Source organism: Chiloscyllium punctatum, chromosome 36 (genome assembly GCF_047496795.1).
Source record: "Chiloscyllium punctatum isolate Juve2018m chromosome 36, sChiPun1.3, whole genome shotgun sequence".
NCBI classification, from domain to species: domain Eukaryota; kingdom Metazoa; phylum Chordata; class Chondrichthyes; order Orectolobiformes; family Hemiscylliidae; genus Chiloscyllium; species Chiloscyllium punctatum.
The window spans coordinates 73,472,523-73,492,961 of record NC_092774.1 but is presented as its reverse complement, the minus strand read 5'-3'; the positions used below and the strand labels follow the sequence as shown (position 1 = coordinate 73,492,961).

The 20,439-nt window shown below is 45.1% G+C and overlaps 1 long non-coding RNA gene across 1 annotated transcript; it reads left to right on the top strand.

Annotated features, from left to right (window-relative positions):
• The first annotated feature begins 4,573 nt into the window (after positions 1–4,573).
• Positions 4,574–19,089, top strand: LOC140461146 (uncharacterized). Its single transcript, XR_011954475.1, has 2 exons — positions 4,574–4,819; positions 17,950–19,089. It is a non-coding gene; the product is annotated as an uncharacterized lncRNA (long non-coding RNA).
• The last annotated feature ends 1,350 nt before the right edge of the window (positions 19,090–20,439 follow it).

The window sequence follows — 20,439 nt, the reverse complement described above, 5'->3', positions numbered from 1 at the left end:
TTTGATATTTTTCTGGATGTCTTGTCACACAGAGGTAGTGACCCTAACCCTGGATCGGGTTCAAGTCCTGCCCGCTCCAGAGTTCAAAAGTTCACAAATCTAGGAGCAGAATTAGGCCATTCAGCCCATCAAGACTGTTGTGCCGTTCGATCCAGACTGCTCATCACCCCCATTTTCCTGCCTTCTCCCTTGAAAGGGTTCAGAAAAGATTTACACTGATGTTTCCAGAGTTGGAGCATTTGGGAGAGGCTTAATAGGCAGGAGCTGTTTTCCCTGGAGGTTCGGAGGGTGAGGGGTGACCTTATGGAGGTTTATAAAACAATGAGAGGCATGGATAGGATAAACAGACAAGGACTTTTCAATGGGGTGGGGGAGTCCAGAACGAGTCGGCATAGATTTAGGGTGAGAGGGGAAAGACGTAAAAGGGACCTAAGGGGCAACTTTTTCATGTAGAGGGTGTGCTTGTATGGAATGAGCTGCCAGAGGAAGTGGTGGAGGCTGGTACAATTACAGCATTTAACGGGCATCTGGATGGGTAGATGAATAGGAAGGGTTTAGAGGAATATGAGTCAAGTGCTGGCAAATGGGACTAGATTAGGTTAGGATATCTTTTGACATGGTCAAGTTGGACTGAAGAGTCTGTTTCCGTGCTGCACCATCTCTATGACTCTATAACAAATGTTCAACGAACTGGTCTGCAATTTCCCACATATGGCCTCCCTCCCATTCTGAATACAGGTGTTACATTAACATTTTTCCAATCCAATGGAACCATAAGATCATACGACACAGGAGCAGAAATTAGGCCATTCAGTCCATCGAGTCTGCTCCACCATTCAATCATGGCTGAGACGTTTCTCAACTCCATTCTCCAGCTTTCTTCCCATAACCTTTGATCCCCTTGACAATCAGGAACATATATATATCTCAGTCTTAAATAAATGGAATGAATCTTTCCCATGTTAAGAGATTTTTGGAATATTGTAACTAATGAGTTCACTATCTACGTTGCCACTTCCTTCAGGACCCAGGGTGTAGGCCATCAGCACCAGTCGACTTGTCTGTCCTCAATCCAAATAGTTTCCTGTGTAGCTTTACCCTCTCAACGTTGATTGTTTAAGTTCTACCCTTTCTATAGCCTTTGACTTGCCAATTCTAATAGGAATAGTTCTGTTGTCTGCCCACATAAAAACTGAGATAATCTCTGCCACTTCAATGTTCCCCCATGAACTCACAGTTTTCATCTTCCAAGGTACCACACTTAGCTCAGCGACTCTGTTCCCATGAGCATACCAACAGAAGCTTTTGCTGTCCTTTTTGATATTTAGTGCGAGGTCTCTTTTGTAAGTTAACTTACCTATTTTTATTTATAATTTTTAATATCCGTTTGTTTCTGTTTGAAACTTTCCTAATGTTTGACCCTTCCAGAGGTCCAGAATAACATTTCACAACTGGCTGAAAAGTTAAAAAAAGACGACGTTGAAACTTTTTGAAATCGCCCCTTTCTGGAGGCTGGGGGCCGGCAAAACGATCGCCCCGCCCCCCTTGTCACCGATTGTTTGGTGGCCTCCCCAACCACGCCCCCTCAACCCAGGAGACGTCACAATGCTGGGCCCCGCCCCTTGTGAGCTGGCGCATGTGCAGTGCAGGTCCTGTAGCGGGACTGAGGCGGTGTTACTGAGTGTGGGAGCAGAATGGTGCCGGTGGCTGAAGTAATAAGAACCGCTGGAAAAGCTGAGCAGGTCCGGCAGCTCGTGCCGAGAGAAATCATTTCGGGTCCCGGTGATCCTCCTTCAGAACAGGACCAGGTTTCAGAAACATCCCGGGGAGGTCGCCAGGCCCGAGCGGCAAGACCTGGCTCCTGCCCCCGGGGAGAGGAGACAGTGAGACAGGGTAGGATTGGGAACCGCGGGAGGAGGGAGACTGGGGAGTTTATAAACTCCTAGGGGGAGGCCTGAGGCCTCCAATAAAATCACCACAGGCCCAGTGTTTACTTCACCGACGAAGGCGCTCTCGGGTTGCCCGGGCAACCGGCCGCCATCTTTGTGAGGGTCAGGCGCATGTTGTCTTGGGACGGGGAGCGCGGGCGGCCATCTTGGTGAGGGCACCATCAACTGTCATTTCTGGGAGAGAATTCCAACCTCGTGGTAACCTCGGCCTTGGCCGAGTTTAATTCCCCAGACTGTCCAGCGATGTGCAGGTTAGGGGGTGTTCAGCCATGCTAAATTACTGATAATGCCCAAGGATGTTCTTGTTAGTGTATGTTGACCATGCTAATTTACCCCCAGTGTCCAGAGATGTACAGGTTAGAGTGGATTGGCCGAGGTAAGTTTATCCATAGTTTCCGGGGTTCTGCAGGTTAGGGTGAAGGTCTGGACCCCCTCAATCGGCTCTCTCGATCCGAGATCGGTCAAAGGAATCACCAGGAGTACAGTCTATTTAAAGCAAGGTTATCAGCTTAATGACATAAGGCAGCCTTGCACAGATTTGTCCAGCAACACAGGTTAAAAGCTTCTGTGTTCCGTGGCAAAATTACACAATTACATTTGAAAATTACGCATTATTAATTTTTGTGACAGCACAGCCTGAATTACAGGAAAAGACCAATAAAATGTAATAAGGTGACATGATTGACAGCAGGTTAGTCCAATGCTATTTCATGGGAAACACATTGGTTTACGCGCAAAATCATCCCATGCTTGTTCGTTCAAGATTAGTTCGAATACCAAATTACTTATGATTCATATTATGCAAACTCCATTGTTCTCTTTCATTTCTAAATCCAACCAACTCAGCAAAGCAGCAATTCAAGTTCAATGTCAAATCATAACCTGAAGCCATTTTGTTTATTTATTTTAAAATATTATTTAAAATTGAAATGCCATTTTGTGGTTAATATAAACCTACATACACCTGTTGCTACTAACAACAGCCTAAATTCAAATTTTAAATCCTGATCTCAATAAAGCAGCAGTTGTCTCATTACCCAAAAGGTTGAGACCAGAAATGATTTAAGTACAGTATTGATGGCTAATAACTCCAGAAAATCCTCCTACAGAAAAAAGTCACTGAGTGCTGCATATCCCAAAGAGTGATATTACTGTTTTGTAGAGCTTTTGGATTCTTCCATTCTATGCAAAACTCAGGGGAGACTATGTTCCTACAGTTACAGCACGAGGAGTACTTACTTTATTCAAAATAATAACCAGGTTTAGTTATATAAGAGGCCTATCTTTGTGACTTTCTTGAGGCTGTTCAATAGATAGGTCTCTTCGTAAAAGATGCAGTTATTGTCCCAAAACAGTTCCACCCATCCCTTAATTGGGAAAACATTGGTGCCAGTAGGGGTCAATGAGTCTTTTGCTGAAGTCAGCACATAACAGACCACTTCATCCCTGCCAAATATTCTATTGTGACTTTGAAGAAACAAATTGTAATTGAAAGATAACATTTCCCTATCTTCTCTTTTGCGGTGTGACCTATTTGGATGTGGCAAGGCATACCAGGGTAGCTCAAAGCACAACTGATATCAAACTGGCACACAACACCTTTACAGGGTAAAGACCATTTAGACTTGTTCTGTAAATGAACTGTTCAATTTCTGACTACTGCAATAGTCATTCTTGGTAATGTTCAGTCCCTCAGCAGACGAGGACATCTTCCTGGCATAGTTGGTGCACAGTCTCTGGTTGCTCAGGATCACACAGGTAAACTGTTCCTTCTTGTGCACCAATGCTGGCAATGGCAAGTCCATGCAACAGGGGAAGTTCGATCTTTATCATCTCCTCCACCCCCCCCCCCCCCTCCTTGCTTGCAAGGGGCTCGTCTGATGAGCTTGCAATGATGGAGATGAACCCAGGGGGAGATGAGGCTCTTGTTAGGAGCAACAGGTGGATGTAGGTTTTTATTAACCACAAAATGGCTTTTCAATTTAAAATGGCTTCAGGCTATGATTTGATACTGTGAACTAGAATTGCTGCTTTGCTGAGTTAGTTAGCTTTGGGGAAAAGAAAACAATGGAGTTTAATAATATGAATCATATGAATTTGGTGTTCGAACTAACTTTGAACTAGCAAGCATGGGATGATTTTGAGAGTAAAACAATCTGTTTCCTAGGAAATATTGGACTAGCCTGCTGTCAATCATGTCACCTTATTACATTTGATTGGTCTTTTAAGGCTGTGCTCTCTTAAAAAACATGTAAATGATGTGTAATTTTCGAACGTAATTCTGCAATTTCGCCACGGAGCTCAGAAGCTTTAACTTCTGTGTTGCTGGACAGAATTGCATCAGACTGCCTTGCTTTATTAAACTGATAACTTTGCTTTGTACAGTCCGCATTCCGTTCGTTCTTTGACCGATCTCAGGACGGAGGGGTCCCGCCTGGGATCCAGATCTTCAAGGGTGGATTGGCCATGCTAAATTCCCTCCATAGTGTCCAGGGATGTGTAAGTTCGGTGTAGTACTCTGGGATAAATGTAGGGCAATAAGGGGAAGGATATGGGTGAATTACCATTCAGAACGTTGGTTTGGACTTATTGGGCCGAGTGGCCTGCTTCCACACTGTGAGGATTCTTTGAAGGGAAGGGATTTTTGCAAACTGCTCTCCTTCCATCTTCTGCAGAGTTCTGCTGTCAGCCTGTCCCTGCTCCCTGTCCCACTTTTGACATTACAACGCGAAAGTGGCCATATTAATTTCAACGTGAAACACCCTCCTCTGGGCAACTCCTCATCCTGGGACGGAGAGAGGGAGGGGGTAATCTGATCACTTGTAGCAACTGGAGTGAAATCAAGGAGGGAACCTACTCTGCCACCTCAGGTACGTGTCTAAATTATCCGGGTGAGGAGGGACGGATGACAGCAATTGGAGAGGGGGAAATACTTTATTTTTATTCTTAAAATGCATCTGATTCCCACAAATAAATGCATCAGGTTCAAGTACAGCACGTGCAATGATCCACATTGCAGCTTCAAGCTGGCTGCAACAGTTTTACATCCTCTGTTCTTGCTCCGTGTTGGCTGCAGCACATTTGGTTTCCTTCCCTCATGTCTTCTTTCTGCCACCGCCCCCCCCCCCCCCACCCCGAAGTGTTGATGCTTCCAAACTGACCCTCAAACGTTCAGGTTATACTTCCATTCTTTCCCAGTTTTCAAAACCCACAAAATACAACTTTCCCAGCCCTCTGAGTATCGGAGTTGGGAGGTGATGTTGTGGCTGTGCAGGACATTGGTTCGGCCACTTTTGCTCTCACTCCGATCAAAAGGATGTTGTGAAACTTGAAAGGGTTCAGAAAAATTTACAAGGATGCTGCTAGTGTTGGAGGGTTTGAGCTGAATTGTTTTGGGCTGTTTTCCCGAGTGTGGTAAAGGTGTTTGTATACATTTATAAAATTATGAAAGGCATGGATTGGGTAAACAGACAAGATATTGTCCCCTGGGTTTGGGGGTGTCCAGAGCTAAAGTGTAATAGCTTTAGGGTGAAGTGGATGAGCAAAGATTTAAAAGAAACCGAAGGGCAACTTTTTAACTCAGAGGGTATGAGCGTAAAGAATGAGCTGCCAGAGGAAATGGTGGAGGCTGGTACAATTACAATATGTGAATGGCATCTGGATGGTTTCTGAATAGGAAGGGTTCAGAGGGGTATGGGCCATGTGCTGGCATATGAGACTAGATTAATTTAGAATATCTAGTCAACATCAATAAATTAAGACCATAAGACACAGAAGTGGAAGTAAGTCCATTCAGCCCATTGAGTCCAATCTGTCATTTAATCATGGCTGATGGGCATTTCAGCTCCATTTACCCACACTCTCCCCATAGCCCTTAATTCCTTAATTAAGAATTTATGAATCTCTGACTTGAAGACATTTAACGTCCTGGCCTCCACTGCACTCCCTCGCAATGAATTCCACAGGCCCACACTCTCTGGATGAAGAAATGTCTCCTCATTTCTGTTCTAAATTGACCCCCTCTAATTATCAGGCTGTGTCCCTGGATCCTAGTCTCCTCCGCCTAATGGAAACAACTTCCCAGTATCCACCCTTTCTAAGCCAAACATAATCTTGTAAGTTTCTATTAGATCTCTCCTCAACCTACCGAATGTTAATGAATACAATCCCAGGATCATCAGCCATTCCTCGTGTGTTCGGCGTACCATTCCAGGGATCGATCGTGTGAATCTCTGCTGGACACACTCTAGTGCCAGTATATTCTGCTGTTACTGCCGCTGAGTCGCACCTTGAACCCTGTTTAGTGGGTGAAGTGGGAGGGGCAAGAGGATCCTTTCTGTCGGACTTGCTGCTCTCGCACCCACTTTACTTCCAGTGCTGTCTGACAGCACCTTCCCTACGGAATTGATCTGCAGGAGCAGATGGAGGACATTTTTACCCTGGATAGAGCGTAATGTTTGTCCAACCCCTGCAGGTAGGTATGAAATAGATACATTTGTCTCTGTCCCATTGAGTCTCCAGCACAGGGCTAGGCTGGTTGACTCAATTGGCCTCTATCAGTGTTTTCGCTCTGCCTGAGCCTCCACCCACCCCCCTTCATTGCCCCTTCCCATCCCTCATCAGCAAACTGATATATCCCCCACTTATTGCACGTTTGCTTTATGCCACTTTGCTTTTACAAAAGACCCACATTAGTACCTGTTTTCGCTAATCAAAAGAAATCCAAAGAGGATTTTTGCTTTCATGAGAGGCAACGTCCTCGTGAACCTTCTCTGCACCCTCTCCCAGAGCATCCACGTCCTTCCGGTAGCATGCTGGCCAGAACTGCACGCAATGTTATGAATGTGGCCGGAATAAATAGCTGTAACATAACTCACTAACTCTTACACTCTAGGTAAGCGTGCTGTATGCCTTCTTGACCACGTGCCTGCCTGCTTTGCCACTTTCAGGGATCTATATGCCCAGATCCCTCTGTATGCCAGATCTCCTATGGGTTCTCTAATTTAATGTACACTTCTTGTATTTCCTTCTCTTCCTTTCTCCCTTATCTGTATCCAGCTTCCCAGTTAATTGTATTCCTCTCTTCATCTCTTTCCCCCCCCGTTCCTCACCCCTCCACACATCAGTGAATCATAAGACCATAGGAGCTGAAATTAGGCCATTCAGCCCATTGTGACTGCTGTGCGATTCAGTCATGGCTGATAAGTTTCTTAACCCCATTCTCCCAGTAACCCTTGATCCCTTTCATACTCAAGAAAGTATCATTCACAGCTTAAATGTACTCAATGACCTGGCCTCCACAGTCTTCAGTGGCAGTGAATTCCATATATTCACCACTCTTGCTGAAGACATTTCTCTTTACCTCCATTCTAAAGGGTCTTCCCTTTGGTCTAAGGCTGTGCCCTCGGCTTCTAGCCTTTCCTACCAAAGGAAACATCTTCCCAACAGCCAGTCTGTTCAGAATTCTGTCGGTTTCAATTAGATCCCCTGTCATCGTTCTAAATTCCATTAACTATAGACCCAGAGTCCTCAAACATTCCTTATTTGTTCAAATGTTCATTCCTGGGATCATTCTCGTGAACGTCCTCTGAACACATGCCTAGGCCAGTACATCCTTCCTGAGATTTGGTCCCAAAACTGCGCACAATACTCCAAATATGGCCTGTTCAGAGTGTTACAAAGCCTCAACTACATCCCTACTTTTACATTCAAGTCCTGTCAAATTAAATGTCATCATTGCATTTGCCTTCCGAACTACTGTCTCAACCTGTAAGTTTACCTTGAGAGAATCCTGGACTAGAACACCCAAGTGTCTTTGCACCTTAGATTTCTGCATTTTCTACAGTTCCGAGGGTGACTGTTGGTGTCGGGGCAGCCCAGACATTTCCTGACATGCGGATTGTATTCGGGGGTACCAAGTAATCTGAGGAACTGGCAGTATTTCGGGAGAAATAGTTATTCCTGGAGGAGGTAGAGAGGAATGTGGTGTGATTCTGTAAACTCGAGGTCTCCAGAAGTGTGCAGAGGTGGTGTTAGAATTTAACACCATAAATTTGAAGGCGAGGAAACTCCACCAGAATTCAATTATCAGACATGACCGGCCAATGGTGTCTGTCTGTGATGTTAGAATTCTATGATGCTTGGAACTGTAACATAACTTTCAACCCCATGTATTTCATCTCCTTTGTAACAGATGCCTCTATTTGTATTTTTCAATTGGTTTTTGTACCTGTCTGCTACTTTTGATGATTTGTGTACTTGGTCTCCAAAGTCTTTTTTTCCCTTTTATAGTGCTTAGTTTCTAATAATTTAGCGGTTCTCCAATCAGTCTTTCTTGGGTGAAAAGTAAATGGTTCTGATGTTGTCGTATTGGGTGACATTAAACATTTTTTCCACTCATTCGTTTAACCCATGAATGCTGTTTAGCTTCTTGCTGCTCCTTTCTGCACAAGTTGATGCCCCTCTGCCCCTGGATAGTTGATAGTTGACCAAGAACTGGATAGGTGTCCCCTTGATCCAACCTCTCGAGCAATAAGCTATCAGTAACCAAGGACAAAGGTCTTGGACTCCAATTGTTAGTAGTAAACCTCCACTAGGGACAGATTCTTTGGACATGATCTTTGCTTTTGGCACAGAGGCAGGAAACATCTCACCTCTTTCAGATAAATCAAATTACTGACTGTCAACTCCTTTGATACTGACACTGTCATGACACTGTCAACTCCTTTGATGCTGAGCAGCGTGAATTGAGTGTTTACTGGCCCAACAAGAATGGATTTCCCAAACTGCCACAGTGTTGGTGGCAGTCATACACCCAAACCAGCTGCTTGCAGGGATCAGCCTTATCTCTGAATCAGGAGGTCACAGGTTTAAATCACAGGATGTTGTTGGTAAGAGGTTCAGTGATTGAAATGTCATACAGTGGAAAATACTAATAGCTCCCAGAAATTATGGCAAACGTCGGGGCTAGTATAAATGAATAACTGAAGGATATTAATATGTATGAAACAAAAATGCATCAGAGAATTGAATAGGATTTAAAGTAGCTAAATTCCCTGGGCTTCGTGGATACCGCTCGTTCACTGGAAAGTGATAATTGGAAAGTGGCACATGTCATCCCACTGTTTTAGAAAGAAGGAAGAGAGCACATGGAATCTATAATAAAAGGTACAACAACAGGACAGTTAAAAATTGATGATAGGACTGAGCAGAATCAACATGGGCTTATTGGAAATGTATGCTCGTCAAACCCAGGTCATTATAGCTAGCAGAATATATGAATGTCCAAATTAGGAGCTGAAGTAAGCCATTCGGCTCATTAAACTGCTCCACTCCAAGAAGATAATGGCTGATTACTTTGTGTTATACATTTCACATTCGCATCCATCCCCATAACCTTAGATACTTCTTAGGCAAAGGAATTAATCTACTTCTGCCGTAGAAATATTCAATGGTCCTGGCTTCACTATCTCTGTCGCAAAGTATTCCAAAGCTGCACAACCTTTCAAAAAATTTCCCTCCTTCTTTGTCACAAATGATTGCATTTTTTGAAGAAGTAACAAAGAGGATTGATGAGGGCAGAGCAGTCGATGTGATCTGTATGGACTTCAGTAAGGCGTTCGACAAGTTCCCCATGGGAGATTGATTAGCAAGGTTAGATCTCACGGAATACAGGGAGAACTAGCCACTTGGATACAGAACTGGCTCAAAGGTAGAAGACAGAAGGTGGTGGTGGAGGGTTGTGTTCCATACTGGAGGCCTGTGACCAGTGGAATGCCACAATGATCGGTGCTAGGCCCTCTACTTTTTGTCATCTACCAAAATGATTTTGATGCGAGTATAAGAGATACAGTTAGTAAGTTTGCAGATGACACCAAAATTGGAGGGGTAGTGGATCTCAGAGAGTTAACCTCAGATTACAACAGGGTCTTGACCAGATGGGCCAATGGGCTGAGAAGTGGCAGATGGAGTTTAATTCCGATAAATGTGAGGTGCTGCATTTTGGGAAAGCCAAACTTAGCAGGACTTATGCACTTATTGGTAAGGTCCTCGGGGGTGTTGCTGTACAAAGAGACCTTGGAGTGCAGGTTCATAACTCCTTGAAAGTGGAGTTGCAGGTAGATGGGATAGTGAAGAAGGCATTTGGTATGCTTTCCTTTATTGGTCAGAGTATTGAGTACATGAGTTGAGAGGACATGTTGCGGCTGTATTGGACATTGGTTAGCCCACTGTTGGAATACTGCGTGCAATTCTGGTCTCCTTCCTGTTGGAAAGATGTTGTGAAACTTGAAAGGGTTCAGAAACTATTTACAAGAATGTTGCCAGGGGTTGGAGGATTTGAGCTGCTGGAGCATCGGAGGCTGAGGGGTGACCTTATAGAGGTTTACAAAATTATGAGGGCATGGATCGGATAAATAGGCAAAGTCTTTTCCCTGGGGTCGGAGAGTCCAGAACTAGCGGGCATAGGTTGAGGGTGAGAGGGAAAAGATATAAAAGAGACCTTAAGGGTAACTTTCACGCAGAGTTGGTATGTGTATGGAATGTGCTGCCAGAGGAAGTGGTGGAGGCTGGCACAATTGCAACATTTATGAGGAATTTGGATGGGTATATGAATAGGAAGTGTTTGGAAGGAAATTGGCCGGGAACTGGCAGGTGGGACTAGATTGGGTTGGGATATCTGGTCGGCATGGACGGGTTGGACCGAAGGGTCTGTTTCTGTGTTGTACATCTCTAAGACTCTATAAATGGGTGATCTAATTGTTCGTTCACAACAGTAAGTAAACATCCTTCAACATCCATCTTTTGAAGACCATTCAGGCTCATAGAAACTTCAATCAAATCACCCCTTGCTTTTCCAAACTCTGGTTGAAAGTCAGACCTGCCTGTCTAATGATTTTCCATTAGACAGTCTGTTCATTGTGGGTGTCAATCCAGTTCACCTTCTGTGAATTGCCTTTAATGCATTTTCATTCTTCCTCAGATGAGGATATCAAAACTGAGCACTGTGTTCAAGGTGTAGTCCCACCATTGCTCTGTAATTGAGGCATAATCGCCTTACATTTATGTCATTGGCCTTTCTAATCACTTGCTGTGCTTGCATTCTAACTTGTGACTTATTTGCAAGGCCCCCGGATCCCTCTGCATCTCAGAATTATGCAGTTGTTCTCCAAGTAGGTAACAAATTGCATTTTACCATATTGTACACCACTTGCAAGAGTTTTGCTAATTTATTTAACCAATCTATCAATCTGCATAATTGATATGTCATCCCCACAATGTACATCTGCATCTATCTTTGTGTTGCCTGCAAATGTAACCACATACCTTTGATCCACTCCTGTAAGTCATCTATATAATTGTAGAAAGTTGAGGAGCCAGCAGAGATGCCTGTTGGAACCCCCCCATACATTGTCATATACAACCAATTTGACAAAAGAACCATTTTTGCATATTCTGTTTTCTGCCAGTCAGTTGTTGTTCTATAACTATACTTTACACCCTGAGTTCCTCTGTGCAATATGCTTTTTTGTGAAAACATGTCAAACACCTTTAGGATATTCAAGTTCAGTATATCCACAGGCTTCAATTTACATACTCTTTCAAAGAATTCCTTGAGGACAGCATGGTGGCACAGTGGCTCCCTCTCATGGCCAGAGACACCTATTTGATTTCAGCCTTGAGTCGACGATCTGGAGTTAGCATGTTCTGTCGATGTCTTTGTGAGTTTCCACTGGGGGCTCCACAGTCCAAAGATGTGTAGGTTGGGTGGATTAGCCATGCTGGATTGCGTAATGTCCTTGGATGTACAAGCTAGGTGAGTTAGCCATGCTAAATGCAGGGTTATGGGAGTTGAGTGGCGGTCTGGATCTGGGTGGGATGCACTTGAGGGTTGGTGCAGGACTTGATCGGCCAAATGGTCTCTTTCCACACTCTCGGAATTCTGTGAATAAATTGGTGAAACAACATTTCGTTTTCATATTAGTATGCTGATTCTTTTCAATTACCACGAGCTTTTTGACATGGTGGTTATAATCTCATTAATTGATTCAAAAACAAATGTTTAATTGCCATAGACCCAAGGGACCACATCTTTCCCTTCGAGAACAGAAGTATTAAATATGTTACTCTCCAGTCTGAGGAAAACTTGCCTGAATCTAATAAATCTTGGAAAATTAACATTAATGCAAATATGAACTCATTAGCCACCTTTTAAAATTCTATGATGAAGTCCACCTGTACCCAGAGATTTGCCAGCCCTTAGCACCATCAGTTCACTCAATAGCATTTATCTAATGATTCTCATTTCACCAAACTCCTCTGTTTGTTCAACCTACGGGGTGAAAGGCAGGATTCTTGGCCCTGTGGTGGAACAGAGGGATCTTGGAGTCCAAGTCCATAGATCGCTCAAAGTTGCCACCCAGGTTGATAAGGTTGTTACGAAGGTGTACGGTGTGTTGGCTTTCATTAGCAGGGAGTTTGAGCTTAAGAGCTGCAAGTTATGCTGCAGCTGTATAAGTACTGATTAGATCACACTTGGAATATTATGTTCACTTTTAGTCACCTAATTTTAGGAAAGATGTGTAGGGAAATTGCCAGAGGAAACATCGCAGAAGCGCTTCAGAGGAGGCTGCTAAGCACTGAGGATGTTACCTAGACAGGGGACGAAATGTCTGCAACACCAATTCCCAGCTCGGCGAACAGAACCACAACAGGAAGCTGTGTAAGCTGAGAGAGGGTACAGAGGAGATTTACCTCGATGCTGCCTGGAATGGAGGGCATGTCTTAGGTTGGGGGAGCTAGGGCCTTTCTCATTGGAGCGAAGAAGGATGAGAGGTGACTTTGTAGAGGTGTACTATATGTTGAGAGGCATAGATAGAACAAATAGCTAGAGACTTTTTCCCCAGGTCAGAAATGACAGGGCATAATTTTAAGGTAATTGGAAGAAGGTTTAGGGGAGATGTCAGAGGTAGGTTTTTTCCAGGGTTGGAATGAGAGTCAGATACATTTAAGGACATTTAACCGACTGCTGAACAAGCACATGGATGGCAGTAAATTGAGGGGTGTGCAGGCTAGTCTCATCAAGTTGGATAAAAGGCTGGTACAACATCGAGGGCTGAAGTGTCTGAACTGTGCTGTATTGTTCTACGTTCTCACTCCAGAACGATGCAGCAGCAGTATTGGATGAACAATATTGCGTCAAACCCCTTGACCCTTCCAGAGATGGGCACTGTCGATGGAAACTCAGTTAAATTCTGCCAGCAATCAGGTGATAGCCGGGTGGTGGGAGGGTGGCAGCGGTGAGACTGAACTTGCTTACTTGAGGGTTTTTAGTTTTGGTTGCTGCGTGCAATGAAGTGTGAATCATTGTTTCAGCAGTTGGTTCTGTGTGTTGTTTCTGAGTCAGTGACCAAATTAAGGCGATTCACCCACAACCAGAGCAAGAGGCTGGGATTAATATTGACTCCTCTGCATTCAGCATGACATCACGTCAATACTGTTAGAAAAGGAAAGCTGACACCAACTCCCACCCCACCAGAGATCTCAAACCGAAACGCCCAAAGAGAAGCGCATCGCCCTATAATCTGTAAAATTAATGTGAAAAGTGGTGTAACCTGCTCTAATGTTTAAAAATAAATCCCTAACACTCAACAAAAATCCATTTATTTATCCAACAGTAACGGTGAACAGATGAACTAAACTATTAAAAAACCGAATAACTCCCTTCTAACTACTGACTGTTCCGGAATAAAACAAGATTCTCGTGATATGCAGATCCAATAAATATGATTCCCTCTCGTAACAAAAAATGAAATTTAGTCTCTCAGATTACAGCCAGGTTACGTGTCTGTTGGAATATTCTGTGCCGCCTTCTGTTGAATCTTCTGTCAGGAATGCCCTTCTCAGTTTTTTTTTAAATGATGCATTCTCTAATACAGAGATGACTGACATCCAATTTTCCCCTCTCAATAGAACTGAGGATTCTTGGTTCTCGCGAGGGGGAGTTAGAGATCTGGGTGTTCAGCCGATTGTACCCTGAAGGTGCATATCTTTTATATCTTTCCCTTCTCACGCTAAACCATAAAGCCCTCTAGTTCTTGACTCCCCGACCCCAGGGAAAAAGAGACCTAAGGGGCAACTTTTTCATGTGGGGGTGGTGCCGATCCTTTCAGGCGTGGGAACATTTTGACTACATTACTTTCTCAGTCTGGACTTCGCATGACTTGAAAAGCTTCAATCGGGCCAGATTTCAAACTTCCGTACTCCGAAGAGAGCTGTCCCAAATTTCCAATCGACCCTCATCGCTGACATCCCTCAAACACTGCACCACTCACGTCAACTTATTCAACGCTATCTCCAATCATTTCACTTCGCTGCTTTCTGTCCCATTGGTCCTCCAGGGAGCCCAACCTCGTTTTACGAAGGTGCTTTTTGAGAAAATTAAACAAGCACTTTCACGCGAATCCGGAAACTCGGGCTCGGCCGGGATTTGAACCCAGGATCTCTCGTACGTCTGCGTCGACGAAGACCCAAAGCGAGAATCATACCCCTAGACCAACGAGACACACGGTTGGCGCGCTGGCGTCCCTCTTGAACCAGCTGAGTCTTGCTCAGAGTAAAGTCCAGTTGACATTGAACAGGCTGGGGCTGTTTTCTCTGGAACGTCGGAGGTTGAAGGGTGACTTTATGGAGGTTTACAAAATTATGAGGGGCATGGATAGGATAAATAGGCAAAGTCTTTTCCCTGGGGTCGGGGAGTCAAGAACTAGAGGGCTTTAGGGTTTAGGGTGAGAGGGGAATGATATAAGAGAGACCTAAGGGGCAACTTTTTCACGCAGGGGGTGGTGCGTGTATGGAATGAGCTGCCAGAGAAAGTGGCGGAGACTGGTACAATTGCAACATTTAAGAGGCGTTTGGATGGATATATGAATAGGAAGGGTTTGGAGGTATGTGGGCCGGGTGCTGGCAGCTGGGATTAGATTGGGGTGGGATATCTGGTCGGCATGGACGGGTTGGACCGAAGGGTCTGTTTCCATGCTGTACATCTCTATGACTGTATGAATAGCTGCTTCTCATTCTGTCTCTCTGCTGCCGTTTGCCCGTCCCCAGGAACCGGGCTCTCCCTACTGGCAGAAAATTAAACCGTTTTCTTTCTCAACTTTTCTCTGACACCGGAGTGACCAGTGACAAGTATTGCCCTCCTCAACATAGGGTACAGAGAACAGGAGAAGACCCCGCAGACCTCCACGAGTGTGTCATCTCAACTCTGCATACTGGGCCTGTGTATCAATGTGAAATATTTACGTCGAAGTTTTTTGGGAAGTAGATGAGAAGGCGAGGTGCACAACAGTGCACCGTTATACAGGAAAACTGCTAAACTCGACATTGAGTGAATAGGGAAGATGGTTTCCCTTCTGGGTTATGCTCCCATCGCGCACCGGCAGACATATCGCCGACAAGCAAATACTAACTCTGTCTAAATTGCCACATTCTGTTTTTACGAACCGTGATTTCACTCAGAAGCACAATTTACCTGCTCCCTCCTGGATATCCTTCCAGGCTCGAACATACCTTCCAGGTGAAGCAGCACTTTACCTGCACGTTTGCCGCAACCTCGTCTACTGCATTTGCTGCTCACAGTGTCGTTTCCCCAACGGAGCACGAAGTATAAACTGGATGACTGCTTCGCAGAACATCTCGGTTCTGCCCGCAAAAAAAGGCCCTGAGCTTCTGCTTTCCTGCCACTTTAACACGCCACCATGTTCCCTGGCCAGCATCTCTGTCTCAGGCTTGCAGCAGTGTTCCAGCAAAGCTCAGCTCCAGATGGAAGAACAACGCCTCATATTCCACTTCAACACCCTACAGCCCTCCGGTCTTCAAGATCGAGTTCCATGACTTTAGGGCCTGAAATCCCCCATGTCCTTGACCCCTGCCACACACATACGAGCCCTTGTTATCACATAGTCTGCTACGACACACTACTTATTGTTAGCCACTAACGGTCTCCATTAACAGTTATTCACCCTCCCACACGGATCGTTATTCACTCCTTTGTCCCTCCTATTGTTCTCTCTCTGAGCTGGCGGGAAAGAGAGCAATGTACACTGGAGACTCTGAGCCAGCTGAAACTTGCTCAGTGTGAAATACATTCCACTTTGCTCCAAGAATTGCAAGCAGCAAAGAGTTTCCAGAACATCTGCTTGTCATTCTGTCCCCGGGATGCGGATCGTCTTGTCATTCACGTCGGAACGGACTTGGCGAACTACTGCAGGGAAGGCACGAAACCACAAGGTATGCGTTTCAATTTTATCAGCTCATTGGCATCTCAGAAAAGTGGTTTTGCGATTCAGTTGATTGGAAACCGACGAAGAACAGGAGAAGACCACTCAGACCTCCAAAAGCACCTTACTTGAACAGTGTGAGTTTCGCGACAGTATCGATATGGTACGGTGCATTTAGACGCTCAGGAATTCGTTTGAAAGGCAAGATGCTGAACGAAGTACCAGCACACAGTCGCTCAAGTAGGCACTGAACAATAGCAGAGTATGGTTTCGATTCATCGACCTCTGGGTCATGGGCCCAGCACGCTCCCGCTGCGCCACTCTGCTCCGACGTACAGTGCGCCGCTCCACAGGTCCCTTCAGCCTTTCGTCTGGCGTGTGGCTTGCACGTTCGAGACTGATGTCAAAGATCTCCACTGCTGTCGTCTTATATGGTGTTGCGCAGACGTATGGAGGCTGTGTAAATATAAACTTTTTCTTACTTCCCACATTCTCTTGTCATTTGCCATGCAGCCCACCTTCGCTCTGCTGGGTCGACACAGTAAGTAAACGTGGGTCTCTATTCGTATCATTCTCTTGCCGTCTCCATGTAATTCTGCGCCCAAGCACAGTGTGGTTTTCCACAGGTCACTTCAACCTTTCGTCTGGCGCGTGGCATGCACGAACCGTTGTTTCACTCAGAAGCACAATTTACCTGCTCCCTCCTGAATATCCTTCCAGGCTGGAACATATCTTCCAGGTGAAGCAGCACTTTACCTGCACATTTGCCGCACCTCGTCTACTGCATTCGCTCGTGCTCGTGACTTTAAAGCTCTGGCGAATCATTATAGATCCTTTCAGACATGGGAGCATTTTCACCGCATTATTTCCTGTTTCTCGGCCCCTACTGACTTGGAAAACTTCGGTTCTCCGAGGAGAGCTGACCCAATTTTTCAATTTACCTTTATTGCTGACATTCCTCAAACACCGCACCACTCACGTCAACCTGTTCAACGCAATCGCCAACTATTTCACTTCTCTGTTTTCTGCCTCATTCGTACTCCAGGCAGCCCAACCTCGTTTCACGAAGGTGGTTTTTGAGAAAATTAATGGGTCATTTTTGCCCAAATAAAGTTGAGACGCAATCTCGGCGGGGTTTTGAATCCCGGACCGCGCAGGAAGTCTGTACAGTTAAAGACTTTCTCTGAGAATTATGCCCCCAGACCAACAAGCCAAACAGCGGTTCTTTCCTCATCCACCACACACCTCTTGAGCCAGCTGAGACTTGCTCAGTGTGAAATACATTTGACATTGCTCTAAGAATTGCAAGTGACAAAGAGTTTCCAGAACAGCTGCTTCTCATTCTGTCTCCCTGCTGTATTTTCCTTGTGTATTCCCTCAGTTTGGCACGTATGCAGTTTGCACCCTGGAAAATGATTGCTTTGTTCCTCATGTTCACAATTAAAAGTATAGTTTCTCATGGAACTGCACCGCATTGAAAGTATTGGCATATTGATATATATATATGTACACGTATTTAGTTTCAGATTAGATTATATTTGAATGAAGTTTTCCTCTAAACACACATAAGCCTATCTGGCTGCATGAGGGATTTCAGGTTTCTGTGTGCTGGGTATTATGTGATCAGCAGGCATCTGGCAAACTACAGGAACTGCCACCTATGCTATGTTCGTTTTAGTGTACTGCCAATGATCACTTATTTTGCGATTTTTTATTTGCAGGAAGACGCGCAGAAAGAAATCTGAAACCAAATGAAACATCAACTTCTGACAGAGCCACTTGATTCATTGGGACTTGAATATCAGCAACCATTCCAATCAAGAATACATGGTTGCTGTTGTTTGCTTGAGAGATTTTGGACACTGGTGTGGCAGGAAGAAGACTGAGACAGAGAGTGAGGGAGATTCAGTGTGTTGACTGTGAAAAGTGCTTCACACCATTTACTCAGCTTGGGGGAATCAAAGTCTCATCCCTCACAGTGGGAAAGACGATTGTAATTTCAAACTCAGACCAACAAAAGGAAAGCTCCCCCAATGGGGAAACTGTGGAAATATGGGGACTGAGGGAAAGGATTCCCTTTCCCATCCGTGTTGGAAACCCACAGACGTATTCACAGCGGGGAGAGGCCATTCACCTGCTCGGTGTGCAGGAAGGGCTTCAGTCGGATCAGCCATCTGGAGACGCACGAGTGGGTCCACAAGTGAGAGAAGCCATTCACGTGCCCCATGTACGGGAGGGGGTTCACTCAGTCAGCTGCACTGCTGACCCACCAGTGGGTTCACACCGGAGAGAGGCCATTCACCTGCTGTCAGTGCCGGAAGGGCTTCACCTGCTCCTCCCACCTGTGGAGGCACTAGCGCGTTCACGTGCCATCGCAGGGGCGGGGGGGGGCGGGTGGAAGGAGCGATGGCCGAGCGCCGCTAACAACCCAGCTCTGGGGACTCTCAGGTTCGAATCCCGTCGCGGCAGACGGCAGAATTGGGATTCGATCAGTAATCTGGACTTCAGAATCTAAGGATGAAACCATTTTCAGAGGGCAAACACCCATCTGATTCACTTCTGTCCTTTTCAGTGGTGGAAACTGCCGTTGCGGGAACGGATTCACTCAGTCGTCCCAGCTGCATGCTTTACCCGGCTGTACGAAGGATCCAGTTACAAAGGGACAACTCAAATAACCAATAATAAAGAAAGTGTGGTGGGGGGAGTGGGGGTGAGTGTGTGGACTTTAAGCATGAGGTGCTTCCTTTTTAAGAAATGCCAGTTTTTGTACGCCTTGTGATGTGGAGATCTGAAGCTGTCACAAAGTTGGGTCGCAGTAAAGGTTACCTGAAATTACCGTCAGGCTTAAACTCTCATTGAAAGCTAGGAGATCCAACAGCTTCTTATTTCTTTCAGCCACCAGCACCGAGTTTCCAATGTCGTGTCTCAGAAGGAGCAGTGAATGAGTAGCTAGTATTGTTCAAAATTGTAATTTTTTCAGGACTGCAGGTTTATTGTTTCATAGACGTTGCAAAGTTGACTGGCAACAGTGGGAGGTGTGGGCTGTATTCACTGGAAACAATTTTTTAAAATGACACAAACACCAGGGTATAGTCCAACAGGTTTATTTGGAAGCACTAGGTTTTAGAGCACTGTTCCTTCATCAGGTAGCTGTTGAGTGGGATGGTAAGACACAGAATAAAAAGCAAAAGATTATAGTGTCATGCAACATAAATTATACATTGAAGAAACCTGTTCAGTCTTTCATCTTTTAAAATGGGTTGCAGATTTCGGTTCATTAATCCCAGAACTTCTTTTTAGTAACATTCTCCAGGTAACATAATGTTTTATAAAGGGAGGTGACACGTCAGGTCAGACAATGCATGAGAGCTGTGAGGTTAGAGTCTTTCTGTATCCCAGTCTTGAGTCAGACTGGTTCCATTTCCAAATATATAATACTGCAAATGCAATTCACCCCAAAGACTTCTATGTGTAAGTGCTTGCATGAGACAGAGCGTCTGTGTGTGTGCGTGCGCGTGCTGGGTAAAGTGTGCATGTATTGGAGTATAATTGTGTGAGAAGGTGTGTGCATGGATGTGAGTGTGAGGGGTGTATCACTGTGTGTCTGAGAGAGAGCCTGTCTATCAGAGAGGATCTGCACGACCATGTGAGTACTTGAGTGTGTGTGTGAGTGTGTGTGTGTGAGAGAGAGAGAGAATTTGTGTGTGCATTGTGTAGCTGGGTCTCCTGTCGTGAGACATGAATCCAAGGTCTCAGTTGAGGTCATTCTCGTGTGTTCCAAACTTGTTATCAGCCTCTGCTCGGCCACTAGAAATGATTAAGCAGTTAAGCAATTTCACAACACACACTGGAGAGGTCAAGGTGAAGAGCTTATGTCTGAAACGTTGATTCTCCTGCTCCTAGGATGCTGCCTGACCTGCTGTGCTTTTTCAACACCACACTCTCGACTGTGATCGCCAGCATCTGCAGTTCTCACTTTCTCCTCATGGACGATGTGGGACTTGTCTTTTCTTCACCCATTCACTCTTACAGCCTGTCTTTGGTTGTGGCCTAACTGTGCATATATCAATGCAAGATTAGATTAGATTACTTACAGTGTGGAAACAGGCCCTTCGGCCCAACAAGTCCACACCGCCCCGCCGAAGCGCAACCCACCCATACCCCTACATCTACCCCTTACCTAACACTACGGGCAATTTTAGCATGGCCAA